The following is a 17,181-nucleotide window of genomic DNA, read 5'->3' as shown; positions in this document are numbered from 1 at the left end:
AAAGTATTTTTTTGTTCAAACATACAATTGAAACTTGTATTTTGATCTATTCTAAAAAATTCATCTTTGGATTGGTGCATTTAGACTATTACTGTTTAAAGTGATTATTGATATGGTTGGATTAATGATATATTTTTTACTGTTTTCTATTAGTTGCTCTTGTTCTTTGTCCCTATTTTTTTGTCTTCCACTCTTTTTCTGCCTTTTGGAGTTTTAATTAAGCTTTTTATAAGATTCCATCTTCTCTCTTTTCTTAGCATATTAGTAATACTTTTTAATTAAAAAAATTTTAAGTGATTGCCATAGAGTTTGCAACATACATTCACAACTACTCTGAGCTTACTTTCAAATAACACTATACAGCTTCCCAGGTGGTGTGGATACGTGCTAATAACCAAATATAATACGTTCTAATAACCTAACTCTTTCCTCCCATCTCTTGTATTATTGTGATCATTCATTTCATTTATATATAAGCATACGTGTAATATATATACATATGTCATAAAGCATATATGATTGAATGCAGTGTTGTATTAATATTCGAACAAATTTATATTTTTAGGTAAATTAAGAATAATAAAAATAAAAGCTTTTATTTTACCTTCATTTATTCCTTCTCTATGTTCTGGCTTTCTGTTTTGTGGATCTGAGTTTCTGACCTATATTACTTTCCTTTCTTCCAAAGAACATGGAACACTTATTGCAAGGAAAGTCTTTTGGCAACAAATTCCCTCAAATTTTGTTCATCTGAGAAAGTCTATTTCTGTTTCACTTTTAAACGATAATTTCACAGGATGCAGAATTCTAGTTGGTGTTTTTTCCTCTCTCAACACTTTAAATATTTCACTCCACTCTCTCGTTGTTTGCACGGTTTCTGAAAAACCTGGGTGTAATTCTTACCTCTGGTCCTCCACGGGTGGTGTGTCTTATTTTCCCTCTGACTTCTTTCAGAACTTTTTTCTTTATCTTTGATTTTCTGAAGTTTGAAAATAATATGCTTTGGTGTCTTTTTTTTTTTTTTTTTTTTTTTCCCATTTGTCCTGCTGAGTTCCCTGTACCCTGTGAACTGGTATCTGACATTAATTTGGGGGAAATTCTTAGTCATTATTGTTTCACACATTTCTTCTGTGCCTTTCTCTGTTTGATATTCCCATTATCTACACATTATACCTTCCTAGTTGTCCAATGGCTCTTGAAGATTTTGTCCTGGTTTTTTTTTTTTTCCTTTTCAGTCTTTATTCCTTTGGCATTTCAGTTTTAAAGGTTTCTCTTGAGATATCCTCAAGCTCAGACATACACAGCTCTTCTGTGTCTGGTCTACTAAAGAGCCCATCAAAGGCAGGCTTTATTCTGTTACAGTGTTTTGGACTCTAGCATTTCTTTTTGTCTGTCTAACGTATCCATTAGAGCCTAAGCATCTTTTTTTTTTTTTTTTTTTTTTTGGTACCTCAGATTAAACCCAGAGGCACTCTACCACTGAGCCACATCCCCAGCCCTTTTTATGTTTTATTTAGAGACAGGGTCTCACTAAATTGCATAGGGCCCTGCTAAGTTGCTGAGGCTGGCTTTGTACTCGCCATCCTCCTGCCTCAGCCTCCTACAAGCATGTGCCACCACCATGCCTGGCTGAGCCTTAGCATCTTAATTATAGTCATTTAAAATTCTCTGATAATTCCAGCATCCTCGCCATGTCTGATTCTGAGACTTATTGCACTTTTCAAACTGTTTTTTTTTTTTTTTGCCTTGTGATATGTGTTCTAATTTTTTTTCCCTAATAGCTAGACATGATGTACTGGGTAAAGGTACTGATGTAAACAGACCTTTAGTAATGAGGTGATAAGGTGCTAGGGGAGGAAATGCACTCTATTGTCCTGTGAGTAGGTCTCTGTGTTTTAGTAAGCCTGTGACCTGGGCTTCGAACCTCCCACCTGCCTCTTGTCCCCCTGACCTTCAGTGTGACAGGATGGAGGATGGATTTGGGTATTTTCCTTCCCCCCAAGTGGTTAAGTTTTGGTAAAATCCCATCAGGTGAGGTTCTGGTTAACTAGTTTCTGAGGACAGACCTGGTTAAGAACAGAGTGCTTTGGACTAGCTCAGGTGGCTTCCACTTCTCTTCCCCCCTCCAGAAATGCAGGAGATTCGTTTTCTATATTTACTCTGAGAAGCTAGTTGAACCCCTACAGGTAAAACTCCCAGGAGCATGGGGACTCCTCTGTGATGAAGTGCTGGAATTTTAAATTCCCTCACTCGTTCCTACTAAGCCTCCAGCAATCTATCAACCACAGTTCAGCTTCTCCTGCCCTGGCTCTGGTTCCTGAAGGGGTTTGTGCTCCTGAATTGCTGCTTTGGTGTGTTGTGATTCCCCGAATCTTCCTAATTTGGGGGCTAGCGGTTTGCCTGCAACCTTACTTCTCTGATGAATCTAAGAGGAGCTATTGATTTTTTGATTTGTTCAGCTTTTTACTTATTGTTAGGATGGAGTGGTGACTTTCACACTCTTTGCATGCTGGACCAGAAGCTAGAATAGTAGTCTAGTCGAAAAATGGTATTTCCTTCCAATTGAACACCACTCCCCCGTCCTCCATGGATCCCCTCAACAAAGAACCTGCCCATCCAGGTTTGCAAGGTTAGTAAGGACCTGTGGGCTCTTTCCAAGGCTCTCTGAGCTGAGCAGAATGGCCCAGGGAGACCTCCCTCAGGCAGGCTCCAGCTGCCTGCAGGACCAGGCGCAGTTTTTTGACTCAATTCGTTGTCACCTGTGTAGAGCCTTCCTTTTGGCCTGAAGCTCTGCTTGCACACCCCACTGTGTGGCAGCACCTGGGAAGAAGAAGTAAATAGCTTTTCAAGCTCCCATCTTCAGAGTGATATGAAGACCTCGGTATGAACGAGTCCCCCAGGACTCACCAAGGTTCCTGGAGCCCAGTGGTTTTGGAGTGAATAAGGGACACTGTTATTAACCGTTGAAGCCTTTCCTCTAGATTGCAAAGTTTCAGAGCAACTGTATTCTGGGCGGAACTGGAAAAATACAAAGGCAAAATTATTGAATCAAATCAGCAAAGAGTCTAACTATGTTGGTCATGAGCCTAATTAGGGGGAGAATCCCTTAAAAGTTATTTAGCAAAAAAGAGTTGATGTAAAATTTCTTCTCTTTGGTATAAAGTTTCTTCTGCTGTTTTCTTTCTTTCTTTTTTTTTTTTAAGAGAGAGTGAGAGAGGAGAGGAGAGAGAGAGAGAGAGAGAGAGAATTTTTAAATATTTATTTTTTAGTTCTCGGCGGACACAACATCTTTGTTGGTATGTGGTGCTGAGGATCGAACCCGGGCCGCATGCATGCCAGGCGAGCGCGCTACCGCTTGAGCCACATCCCCAGCCCCTGCTGTTTTCATAGAGCAGATGGTGACACAGGCAAAAATCAATTTCATATTTTATGTTTTCATCAATTTATTATCTAAATACTCTTTTAAAAAATCTCAAACTTTAAAAATTATCTAAGTATCATATACATGTATGTATACATATATGAATTATTAGTGTTTAATTTTTCTTCAAACTGGCCAGTATTTTCCATTATGCATATTGTATATATTCTATATTATTATATTCTATAATATTCTATATTATACATAAATAATAGTCTACATTGTATAATAGAAAATGCTGATACCTATGAAGAAGAGCTAAACATCACTAATAATTCCACTACTCCAAAATAATCACAGCTAACACTCTGGTGTGTTCCTTCTAACACATCCTCACATTTACATGATGTATATGAATTTCAATGCACATACCGTTTTGTATCATGCTTTTTCCACATAATTTTATGTTGTATTTCTCCGTGTCATTAAATATTCTTAAAATTCTAGATGTTCAGTAAAGATAACAACATTCTATTTTATGGGTGTCACATAATATATTATGGATATCATTCATCATGGTTTCTACTTTTTGATTGTGTAAATAATCTGTAATGGATACCTCTGTATAAAGTTCCTATAGGCATATATTTGTGACAATTTCCTTATGATCATTCTCTCATTTTTAAAAAAATATTTATTTTTTAGTTGTAGTTGGACACAATATCTATTTATTTTTATGTGGTGCTGAGGATCAATCCCAGGGCCTCACCCCTGCTAGGAGAGTGCTCTACTGCTGAGCCACAACCCCAGCCCCTCATTCTCTCATTTTTAAACTGCAGCTAGGACCTTTGTTTTTTCCCCCCATTACTGGGGATTGAATTCAGGGGCATGCTCTACCACTGAGGTACATGCTCGGCCCTTTTTATGTTTTATTTTGAGATGGGTCTCACTAAGTTGCCCAGGCTGCCCTTGAACTTGATCCTCCTGCCTCAGCCTCTGAATCACTGGGACAGGCCTGCACCACTATGCTTGGCTAGATTTCTAAAACTACTATTTCTAAAATTAAGAAGGTAGTTTTCGAGCAGTCCAGTCTCAGCCACTCGGAAGGGATGGCCAAGGTTTGGATATTGAAAACCCTTGTTCAGATTTTCCATTTTCCTCTTTGTTTCTTTGGCACTAAAGATTGAACCCAGGGCCTTGCATATTGCAGACAAGTGCTCTATCTCTGAGTTACGTCCGCAGCTAGAATTGCCAGTTTTAATTTTTTTATTAAGATATTTAACAATTTTAAATTATATAATATGTCATTTTGTTTTTCTGAAGGAGGAAACATGCATCATTCAAAAGAATTTTAATTGAACACCTACTACGTGTGTGGCTCAGTACAAACTCAGGAGATCCAGTTATGAGCAAAGCAGACAGGTTGATAATCACATATTTATGTTTGCATGTCATATTTTAAAAACCTCTGCTGGCCTGTAGAAAGACCTCCCCTTCCCATTTTTTGTCTATTTTCTTTGGAACAAATCACATTTATGCTGAGATAGAAGGAAGTACACATGTAATGCACCTGGCACAGCAGGTCTTCAATAACAATGGTTGCCCTCCACCTTCATATTCCCTTGAAACAGTTTTCATTCATTCATGGCCTGTGCTGAGCCATGCATATCCCCCTGATTTCCAGCATGCACAGCTAGGCTGTGTTCTTCTCCATGCGCCCAGAATCTTGGCATCAATTACCACCAGGTTCTAAGTTAAAACCAATAGAACTTGACTTTGAAGGGCCAATAATTTACAGACTTTGGGGTTCAATGTTGAGTTGTGAATCTGAGTGACAGGTGTTATGTGAAATGTTCTCTTTGAAAGTTTAAAGGAAAATTTGGGGCCATTCAATGTTCCCTTTGCATTTTATACCACTATTGACTCTTTTCCCTCTAGACCTCAGAGTCGCTGAGGCTCAGTCCTCAAGAATCACTTCCTAAACTGGGCATAGAGGCAAACACCTGTGGTCCCAGCTACTTGGGAGGCTGAGATGAGAGAATCACTTGAGCTCAAGAGTTCAAGACCAACCGGGGAAACATTGTGAGACCCCGGTCTTGAAAAACAAAACAAGGGCTGGGGATGTGGCTCAAGCGGTAGCGTGCTCGCCTGGCATGCGTGCGGCCCGGGTTCGATCCTCAGCACCACATACCAACAAAGATGTTGTGTCCACCGAGAACTAAAAAATAAATGTTAAAAAAAAAATTCTCTCTCTCTCCTCTCTCACTCTCTCTTAAAAAAAAAAAAAAAAAAGCAAACAAGGAATAATTTCTTGCTTTGTGATCAACTGCTCATGACCTTGAGACAGCTTTGGTCATTTGGAGAGGATGTAAAACTGGCTAACAGGATGAAAGGATGAATTCCATCTTTATGGGTCGGGCCAATTCTCCTTCCCCAACAGAACTCCTGGGGATAAATACAGATTATTTGAGGGAGTAAAATTCTTCTGGCAATTTTTTTTTCCTTTTCTGTAAGCACTAAAACCACTCATTTTCCCAGAAGGAAGCTTGTCTCTGATGCACATTCTCTTTCAGCCTGTATCTGTTGTTAATCCAGTTCCACCGACAGCTCGTCAGGGACTTATTTTGTGGAAGTTCTAGATGGTCCTAGCAACCCATAACTTCTTGAAGGAATTGTTCTAAAAACCAGAAACTTTAAAAGCTAATCTTCTGGCCTTAATGAAATAAAACAAAGAAATAAACCTGGAGAAGCTAATAGAACTCTCCAGTGTTCTGGAGAGTTAAGGAATATTACCTTATATAGGTAAGGAATATTACCAAACAACCTCCTCTTACCTTCTACACCACACTTAGTTTCTTTTCTTAGTATCTTTTTTTTTTCTCTCTGGATCATTTATAATGTTTAAAAAATCTTATTGGCAGCTCGTTATAATATCATGTTGCCTACAGTAAATCTAACCTAATGTGAAAAAATGATTGGCTAAGTTTCTTTTATCCACATTAGAGAGTATTCGAAACATTGATCTCTGAGCACCTTTGATAGATCATGGCCACCTGATAACTCTCCCAGGATGGATTTACTGCTAGTCAATGCATGATGAATTGTGTACTTCAGGAGAGCAAGGTTGGGTCCACACATGGCTGTAATGGAAAACGAGGTAGGGGAATTTATATACCTAATTAAAAGGAGCAAACTCTCAAATCCAGACCCATAAATTGGCTTTTAGAGCTCTGACTGCTGAAAGAGTTACGAATCAAAGCAATTTGAGGTGAGAGTTCATTCTTCCTGAATCAGGGGAGCTCAGCCAGCACTTTTAAAAACTGTAAGCTTTCACTTGATATTAATTTCACTTACAATAAGAAATATAAATGTAATCAGAATTATATGACTGCAGATAAATCTGATTTATGAAAGTCTGTCAAAGCAGCTGTAGACTGTAAGAATCAGCACCTGCTATAGCTTGAGATGGAGAATCACAGGATTGTTTACCTAATAAACTCAGGAGTGTATAAGATATCCTGGATCATTTAAATTTTTTTTGTGTGTTTGGATAAGAAAGTTTTAAAAAAGGAATCTGGAAAAAAATATTGGATCACAAACAATTGTAGGAATATGAATTCTCTGGTGTTTTCCACATAGGGCCATAGTAAATTAGTTTACCCTGTGATTTTGTTGAAATATTTTGCTGTATTGATGACTGGTGAGCATGTCCTTGTGTGGCTCCGTATTATTATCATCCTGGGTCGTTTGGAGGACCTGACATTGGTTTTTAATCACACCAGCAACAGAAAACATCATGGTGGTGTGTATATTTCTTGTTTCATAAGTGCCTTTAAATCTGTAAGTAGCTTGATATCCCATGAGCAATTTGAGCTCCAGGCTCCACGCACGGCCAGGAGGAGAGCTCCCTGAACCTGAGATCAACTGAACTCCAGGCCCCAACATGGTCAGCCCTGGAAATCCCTGAGCCTGAGGAAAGCCATCGAGTAGATGATCCTATTGTCTGGAAATGTCAGAAGCTGTGCTGGGGACAAGTGTGGAAGTCACATCTTTCAGGACTTTGGGACCACGGGGCCCCATTCTTTGTGTGTGCCTTCAGCTGGGCTCCTTCAAGCCTGAGGGATTCTCTGCCAGAGGAAAGAAGGATGGCGAGGGGGAGCCAATGGCCTCCCTATCATCAGCTGTGGACTTAGTGCTGTTCGAGTTTCTATAAATATTTGACACGTGAGTAGTAAGCAGGGAGCAACGATCAGGTCCGAATTACTCATTTGTTACTCTGTAAATGGAAAATTGAGTGTCTTCGGATGCAGTCAGCTTGAATCAAGTTTGACATATACCATCAGTGGGCGGACACACCGTGGGTGGCACAGCAAGAGGTTCGGGAGGGCCCGTCTGGAGTGAGAAGACTCCTCTGGAGTTTGGCTGCTTGTTGGGGCACTATCCCCCTGGATTAGTCCTCAAACCTGCCCTGGGCCTGCCAGCTACAGCTCTGGAACCATCCTAGTCTCTTCCACAGGCCTTTCTTTTCTCTTTGTACTGCAACTGTACCCAGGGACCACTGTTTGGGATGTGCCAGAACCTTTTACCAGGTGCCCTGGACAATTCTACTTCCTTATTCTCCCTACTCCAATCTCTCCTCTTAATAATCCCACACTCTAGACAGACTTGGGTCTGAATCCAAGTCCTCAAGTTGAAGAAATCTCTTTGAGACTCAGTGGCCTCATCTCTGAAATGTAGAGTGAGCAGCCAGCTTGGATTGGCCTGGGATCCAGGACTTCAAGTGCTAAAACTGGGAAGACCTCGAGCACACTGGGAACATAATAAAACAGGAGGTCTGGCTGCCCGGTGGGCGTCTTTTTCTGAGGCGGGGTGCAGACCTGGGCATCCCCGCGATGTTGGTGGGCTTTGTACCTGACTGGATGAGGGGCAAGGCAGAAGTCAATCAAGAGAGGATCCAGCAGCTTCTGGAGGAGAACGACCAGCTGACCTGCTGTGTGGTGGATTATCAGAACAAGTGTGTCCAGTACCAGCGCGTGTTACATAGACATCTCATTTATTTCGCTACCATCGCAGATGCCAGCCCATTCAGTTCTTCAAAAGCCATGGAATGATCTTTCAGTTGTAAGGAGTAATCGAATGTAATCCATCTCCTATAAAATAGAGACAGGATCTTGACCAACTCACCTGCTTAAAATGTGAAACCTCTGTGGTCCTTTTTAAAATGTGAAAATGTGAAGAAAGCTACTAGCTTAACTATATTCTCAAAGTAAATATTTATTTTAATAATTAATCAGATCTCCCAGAAAGTAGACCCAGGTGTCCTCTTTCCGGAAATGGGAGTGTGTTCCGGTGACAAAGACATCAAGGGCATCTTCAAGACTACTCTTTAGTTTTAGCCTGAAGAGGGAAACTGAGTAGGTACTGGAGGATCAGCAGGAATTGCTGAGATTTCTGCCTGAGCCTTTAAAGGCCAAATGGATACAGTGTCTGTGTGTCCCATCCAGTTTGTAAATGTGTTTCCCCTGACTGCCCTTCTCTTTCTTACTTTGAAATAAAGCTTGCTTTTCCACAACAGAACAATATGAAGGTCTAGATGTTTTCATGCAACAAGTGCTATAATTGGTTCCCTCAAAAATTGTAAGGACTTAATAGCCATAAGGTATGTAACAATACTACTGTTATATGTTGCCGACAAAATTAATAGTGATTCTTTAGCATTATCTAGTGTCGCCTGATAATAAATGATGTGTCATTTTCTTTATCACACACAAAAAATAATAAAAAAAAAACAGGAATAGTAATATCATGGGAAAAGAGATGGGAGAAGAAACATCTCCAAAGAGGGGTCCAAGGAGTTCCCAGAGAGGAAGGAGAACTCGATTCAGAACCAGTGGGGTTCCTGGCATATGTGATGGAAAAGAATTTCAGCACCTATCCGCCAAAGGCACAGACAGGTTTATTTAGGAAGTAGATACACATTCAAGAGAGAATGCAGGTTATCCAGAGAAGAAGCAGCCCTTCCTTGTTGGGGGCTCCAAAATTTATAGCAGGTCAGTAGTTATAGAGGCTGGACTGAAGTTGGAGCCATGTGATTTTACACCAGTTTTCCCTGCGCCTGTCCATCTCCCTCAGTTTACAAGGGCCCAGGCCAAGGACATGTCGCTCAGGAATTACAATGCTTCCTGATCACTTTTATTCTTCTCAATGCTCCAATGCTCATGAGCATTTTCTTTTATTTTTATTTTTATTTTTGAGAGAGAGAGAGAGAGAGAGAGAGAGAGAGAGAATTTTTAAATATTTATTTATTTTTTTTTAGTTTTTCGGCAGACACAACATCTTTGTTGGTATGTGGTGCTGAGGATTGAACCCGGGCAGCACGCATGCCAGGCGAGCGCACTACCGCTTGAGCCACATCCCCAGCCCCCATGAGCATTTTCTTTGAGACTCATCTCTCTTTTTATTCTAACTCCCTATCTAACACCTTGTTTCTTGTATGGATGAACTGAAATATTGTTTGAAATATTGAGGATCTGGCAGGGAGTGAGTAGCCAATACATGCTAGCTCCTGCCCTCCTCAGTCAATTCAAGTATTTGTGAAACAAGGTTTGTGGAACACCTCTAGGTACCCCTGTAAGTGTTGAGGGCCATGAGCAAACAAAGGCAGATACACGACCAGTCTTCAAAGTGCTCCCAATCCAGTTGGGGATGCAATAGGAATACACATGAAACAGCTATTTTCTTTATTTATGCTTTTGTGCTCCATTTCCTTCCAAAAAAAAAAAAGGATTGGAGGAAGCTCAGAATAAATGATACTGACACGTGGACCTAAGAGTTGAAAGACAACAGCTTCGTAATTAAGGGAGACAGTGGTGGAATAATTACACCAGAAACACAAGGCTAAGGAAAGCTATTCCAATTGCACGCAAAACATCCAGAGAACAAAACAAGAATAACACAAGGCAAACTAAAATGAACCAGTAAATTATATGGTGTCAGCTCCACAAGTTTAAGGTACTGATGCAGAAGTTCAAGGTGGAATTGATGATGATTTTCCTCAATTCTGCAGCATGACCGTGGGTTGGTCTCCCATTCCCGACTTCAGTTTCTTAGTCTAGAAACTAAGGAGGGCATTTCTTCTCAAGACACCCATCAATTTGTGTGTGACGCTCTGCTTCCCCTGACTGTTAGGAGGCTGCGTGGCCCACGTGTCTCCCAGGTTGGAGGAAGATGAACAGGGTCCTGTGCTGGGGAAAAATGCAAGGGATTTTTAAATCTTCTCTCCAGGAATTGGGAGGAGAGAGAGGACAGGTGGATTCATGGTGCTGAGGGAAGAAGGTGAGGTTGGGTAGAAGGCTTTTGGGACGTGTCATCCAGAGCCATATGTTCACTTTGTGGTGCTTAAGAAATGCATGTCAAGAGTCTGAGGACTTCTGGAAATTACTTTTTAACTGCCAGACTATTTCTTTGCCCCCCCCAAGCCTTTCTAAGACAAGGATCAATGAGTGAATGTAGGAGAAGGCACCTCACAAAGGCCCTGTGTGAAGGTGGAGCTGGTGCCTCTCCCAGCAACTCAGACATCTGATTTTTGCTCCTCAAACAAAAAAGAAAAATGCAAAAGGCTTGGGCACTCGGGATCCTGGCTCACGGCCTTCTTAGTCTTGTGTCCTTGGGCAAGTCACTTGTTCTCTCCAATCTCAAGATCCTCATCTGTAAAGTGGGTTGTCTGAAGAGACACAAGCTAAGGCCTTTGCATATAAAGCCCTCAAAGCAGAGCAGAGCACCTCTCAGGCCCTTGAGAAATGCTGGTTCCCTTCCTCCCTTCACCTTTTGCCATCCCGTATTTTTCAGGACGCCTGTTGACAGTAGGCGGACAATTCATTCCTTCAGGACCAGCCCAGGGCCCAGGCAAACGTTCCACAGCCTTCTCACCTAGTTCTCCTTCTCCATCAGCTGGGCCCCACACCTCCTGCGGGAGGGAGTTTTCTTAGCCCGAGGCCTACCTTCCCTTTGTCCATTGCTTGGGTTTGTGTTGGCTCCTTCCAGAAAGTGACTACACACTTCTAAGTTAATGTGGAGTCTACAGCACAAACGTCTGACAGTCGCTACGAGGACCAAGCCCTTCTTTGGTTCCCCATGACTTTAAAACCCTCACTTGACTCTCCTTCACTCCCAGGGCCAGGATCTAGCCCCTAGCACTGCTCTGACCCGAGGCTTGGTATCATCCACATTTCCTTGTGTTTATAACTCCCCTGGCCCTGCTCCTGCCTTTCATCTGCTTCCTAACACACACTTTGGACCCCAGTGCAAACTCTGGTTCCAGAGCTGCTCAGTTGGCCCAGTTTCATGTTTTCTTTGACTTAGCTGCTTCTTCCCATGGCCTGTTGTTTTGGTCACTCTCATTGTTCCCTTTACCTTCTTAACCCTATTGTCTTTCTGTCCATCCACCCTAAAACACTCCAGCCCTTCAGCCTTCTACATACAGATCAGTAACTATGACTCAAGAAAGTCACATACAAATACCTGCTTTCCAACCCCCCAGAGCTTGGTGCTGCCTGGAAATCCTTCCATGTGTCCTAGTCTTTCTCCCATCTCCTTAGCCACCAGTCCATCTTGAAACACACCCTTCCATCTTCCTGGGTCTCCCCAATGACCTTCCTTGCCTTTTACTTCTCTGGGGAAATTGAGGCCATCTTTCAAGATCTTCTCTGGGCCCCTTGGCAGCTCAGAGACTCCAGAGTGTGCTCGCCTTTCTTTTCCCTAACTCCCTCAGTGCAAGAGGTGATTTTTCTTCCAAATTTCCCCTTAGTGATGTGATGGACCCCTCCCCCACAACCTGGGCCATAGATGTCATCCTCCTGTGCTGTCAACCAGCCATCACCTTAATGACCTCACTCTGGTTGTCCCAGAATTCTCTCTTTCTTTTCTTTTCTTTCTTTTTTTAATTTTGAGACAGGGTCTTGCTCAGTTGCCAGGTCTGCCCTTGAACTCCTCGTGATCCTTCTGACTCAGGCCCCGCCCCCAAGGAGCTGGGATCCCAGGGGCTGGATTTCTTTATTAAATTTTAAAATGTCCTGCTCCAACGGTCCCAACTCTTCTTCAACGTATAAAGGTGCTCAATTTTTTCTCCTCAAAAGATTCTTGTCACCACACACCTGCCCCCGGTTACTGAACTGTAGGACAAGAAGAAAAATATCAACAAGGAACTATTCACAGACTTCTCAATCCACCCTCCAGGGAGAATTGGGCTGTTGCCAGCTGAGCCATTTCTCTCCCTTCCTTCTTCCCAGAGGCATTTTGCTTGTCTTCCTTGCTGTGCAGAATCTGAGCAATGGAGGAAAACAGGAAGAATTGCACCAACGATAAGAAGTTGGGGGCTGGGGATGTGGCTCAAGCGGTAGCACACTCGCCTGGCATGCGTGCGACCCGGGTTCGATCCTCAGCACCACATACCAACAAAGATGTTGTGTCCGCCGAGAACTAAAAAATAAATATTAAAAAAATTCTCTCTCTCTCTCTCTCCTCTCTCACTCTCTCTTTAAAAAAAAAAAAGAAGTTGGAGGGGGAATGGAAGTTTGTGGGTAACTGATTTTGGAGAAGCTATCTGTTTATTTTATTAAAAAAGTTTTTATAGAATGCCTTTATTTAATTAATTTATTTTATGTGGTGCTAAGGATCGAACCCAGTGCTTCAAACATGCTAGGCAAGAGCTCTACCACTGAGCTACAGCCCCAGCCCTTGGGGGAGCTATTTAAATGAGAGAGGTAAGTAAATCTATTTTCAAAAAGTTCGATATGGTCTTTGCCTCCTAGAATTTTACTGAAAACCTACTGTAAAGATTTTAATTGCTTTAAATTAGTTTGAATTGCCATTCCATTATTGCTATGAATGCAGATTTGTGCAGGACTGAATAACAGGTGGTTGGGATTTTTACAGGTTGTACTTTGTGTTAATTAGTTTTTCATCATGATGATAAAATAGCTGAAGAAAAGAACTTAGAGGAGGAAAGAGTTATTTTTAGCTCATGGTTTCAGAGGTTTCGTGGTCAGCTGCCCACATCTGTGAGCCCAAGGTGAGGCAGAGGATCATGGCGGACAGGGTGAGGTGGGGCACAGCTGCTCACTTAATGGTGGGAGAGAAAAGAGAGATCAGGACGGGGAAGAATTAAAGGGAGTCAGAAACAAGATGTTGTCCTCAAGGGCACACCCCCAAGGACCCATTCACTTCAACTAGGTCCTGCCTCCTACAATTTCCACCTCCCAGCAATCCATTCAGGTATAAACCCATCCATGGATTAATCCATTGATAAGGTCATAGCCCTCGTGATCCAATCACTTTCTCAAAGCCCTACCTCTGACATTGCTGCTTTGGGGCATTAAGCCTTCAACACATGAGTCTTTGGGGGACATTCCAGATCCTAACTATAACACCTACATCTCTTTTTCCTTGAAAAGTAGAGGACACTTCAAGTCTACAGTGAGAAAGTCAATTTAATTTAATTTATTCCTCAATTCACCACTATTGGGCTTTGGTCCATCTGAGATATCAATTTTAATATCACTCCCTGGAAACAGCTTTCCCTAAGACTCATTCTCCGCACCCCCGCCCCACGTCCTTGATATTTGACTCAGTTGACCAATTCCTGCTTTTTAAAATGCTCTGCTCCCTGTAGTTCTGTGATTTCAGTCTTTTCTAGTTTCCCTTTTGCATTTCTGACCATTTTAATCTAATATCCTCAAAACCCAGTGTGACCTAGGGACCTTACAGTATCGTCATCTCCTGGGAGCATTTTAGGCATGCAGAAGCTCAGGTCTCCCTCTAGGTTACTGAATCAGAATGCACATTTGTTTTCAGGATTTAACAAGATCCCCAGTAATTTGTACATTGATGTTCTGAGAAACACACAGAAACTAACTAAAAATGGATCATAGACCTAAGTGTGAAAAACTAAGACTGTCATTTTCTTAGAATAAAATGAAGGAGAAAATCTTCATGGCCTTGGGTTGAGCAGAGTTTAGCTACCACGAAAAGAACAAAACAAAAGAAAAAATGTGATCCATAAAAGAAAGAATTGATAATTGGAATTCATCAATATTAAAACCTTTTGCACTTCACAAGGCACAATTAAGAAAATGAAAAGAAAAGCCAAAGATGGAGAGAAAATATTTGCAGATAACATCTGGTAAAGTACCTGTGTCCAGAATATATAAACAGAATTCAATAATAAGATAAACAACCCAATTTAAAAACAGGTGAGTGATTTCAATATATATTTCATTAAAGAAGATACATAGCCAATAAGGGCATAAAGCGTGCTCAGCATCATTAGTCATTAGGGAAATGCAAATTTAAATCACAATGAGATACCACTCCATACCTGCTGGAACAGCTATAATCAAACCAATACATAGGGGTTGAGGATATAGCTCAGAAGTGGAGCACTTGCTTCTCATATGCAAGGCCCTGGGTCCTCTCACCAGCATCACCTACAAAAACAAAATAAAAAAATCAAAACCAACCAACCAAACAAAAGCCCCTTACAAGGCCAACTTTGAGTGCTGGTGGGAATGTAAAATGGTATAGCTTTTTTGAAGAGTAGCTTGTCAGTTTCTTAAAAAGTTAAATTTACCATAAAATCCAGAAATTACCCTTCTTGAATTCTACCCAAGAGAAACAAAATGTCTATCCACACAAAGATATGTACGTAACTGACTGTAGCAGTGTTATCCTGCTGGACAAAAATCCTGAAATAATTCAATTGCTTACCAATTGGTGAGCAGATAAATAAAATATAACTTATCCACACAATGGAACACTATGCCACAATATGGATGAATCTCATAAACATTACATTTTATCAACGTAGCCAAATGCAAAATACTGCATATTGTATGTTTCCATCTATGTGAACTGTGCAGAAAGGAGAGATGTGGAGACAGAAAGTAAATTAGTGCTTGCCTATGGCTTGAGTGAGAACAGGGATTAACTGCAAAGAGGTACAAAGGAATGCTTTGGGGTAGATTTTGATGCTGGATCCATAGCTCTATAAATTTACTAAACATCTTTAAGTTATATACTCACAATGGGTGAATTTTTATAACAGGTAAGTTATACCTCAATAAAGCCAGTGTTTAGAAAGTTTGAGAGGCGCTCTTCAAGAACACCCCCACTTCTCCCTCATGCTCAAATGCCAGTCCCCAGGGAACTTGGTCCCCAGCCTTCTTTGCTCCTGATTTTTGGCCGATGATTTTCAACTTGGAAGTCTGCATCAATTACTATGGAATTATTTCAAAATATAAGCGTTGAAGAGAACCTCCCCATTTTTCTTGCTCCGCTATCCCACCCTGAAATTCTGATAGGCCCTAGGACAGAAAAGTGGCTAGCATATATAATTTGAAAGTGTTCCCCAGGTCACTGGGATCTATACTATACTTCCTGGGTAAATTAATCCAAACCCACAGCTTCAATGGATGGCGTCCTCCAGAATGATAAGTATTGATCCAATTATGTTGGCTGTATTACAAATGATCCTCAAACTTAGTGGCTTAACTCCAACAATATTTCTTTTGCTCATGAATCTGCAAATGAGGCACAGCTCGGTGACGATAATTGGTCTCTGCTCCGCAAGGTGTCTTGAAGGCTGAGGGCTGGGGTTATCTGTGGGTCACTCATTCTCATGTATGTTGAGTCAGTGCAGGGGCATCTGGAGCACCTGCTAGGTTTCTTTACATCTGTAAAGAGATCTCTTTACCTCTCTCCATGTGATCTCTCTAGCATGGCAGCTTTAGGGTGGCCAAAATTCTTGCATGGAGATTAAGAGTTCTAAAGGCATATGGAGAGGGCGGAGAGAGAGAGAGTCATCTTTATCATCTTTCCATCTAGCCTTGGAAAACATGTGGGGTCACTTCTGCTGCATCATATTGTTTGAAATAGTTACATAGAACATCCCAGGTTCAAGAGGAGGGAACACAGACCCCCATCTCTCTCTCTCTCTCTCTCTCTCTCTCTCTCTCTCTCTCTCTGTTTAATTTTTTTTTAAAAAAATTGTGTTGGACACAATACCTTTATTTGATTAATTTATTTTTATGTGGTGCTGAGGGTCAAACCCCGTGCCTCCATGTGCTAGGTAGGCACTCTACCGTGGAGCCACAATCCCACCCTCCCATCTCTTAATGGAGAGATTGTAACATCCCATCTCGAGAAGAGCATGCAGAGTGAGATAGCGACTGTTTTGGACATCTTTGAAAAATATAACCTTCTGTAATTGCTTCAAGCATTTCTTTTCCTCAAGCTTCCAAATCATCCCAACTCCATCTTTGCACTCTGATCAGGACCTGGCTTTCAATCTCACTAGGAAATTGCCTCAAGGAGTAGAGAATTTCCACAAGCTCTTACTGCCACATCCCCCAGTCCTCCCTCGAATCTGTGCATCTATTCTTTCTTCCCTCCTAAAGGGGCAATGGCCACTCCCTGCTGTCAGCTGAGGCCTCTCCAGCATTTGGACACCTGCTTCTACCCCACAATCCTGGCCCCCTCAAGCATATTCTCCAGCATCATCAGATTTTCTTACTACTGGATCGTTCCTGTCAGCATACAAAAATGCTGATTTTTATTTTATGTTCCAAAGAAACCCTTATGTAATCCCATCCCCCCTCAGCCTCTACCTTTGTTCTTTCTTTTTTTTCCAGCCAAACTCATTGTTTATATGTGCTGTCTCCAGATCTCTCCCATTTTCTCTTGAACCCATTCCAATCAAGGTTTGCCCTCATTCCACTGAAACTGTTCTCTTTAAGGCCATTAATGATTTTCATGGTGCTATAGTC

At 41.5% G+C, this 17,181-nt stretch overlaps 1 pseudogene; it reads left to right on the top strand.

The window, feature by feature from the left end:
* Window positions 1-8,253: 8,253 nt before the first annotated feature.
* On the top strand, window positions 8,254-8,472 carry LOC113186613 (SS18-like protein 2 pseudogene; annotated as a pseudogene).
* Window positions 8,473-17,181: the final 8,709 nt, after the last annotated feature.

This window comes from Urocitellus parryii, chromosome 11 (genome assembly GCF_045843805.1).
Source record: "Urocitellus parryii isolate mUroPar1 chromosome 11, mUroPar1.hap1, whole genome shotgun sequence".
NCBI classification, from domain to species: Eukaryota; Metazoa; Chordata; class Mammalia; order Rodentia; family Sciuridae; genus Urocitellus; species Urocitellus parryii.
This window is presented reverse-complemented; position numbering and strand designations above follow the sequence as displayed.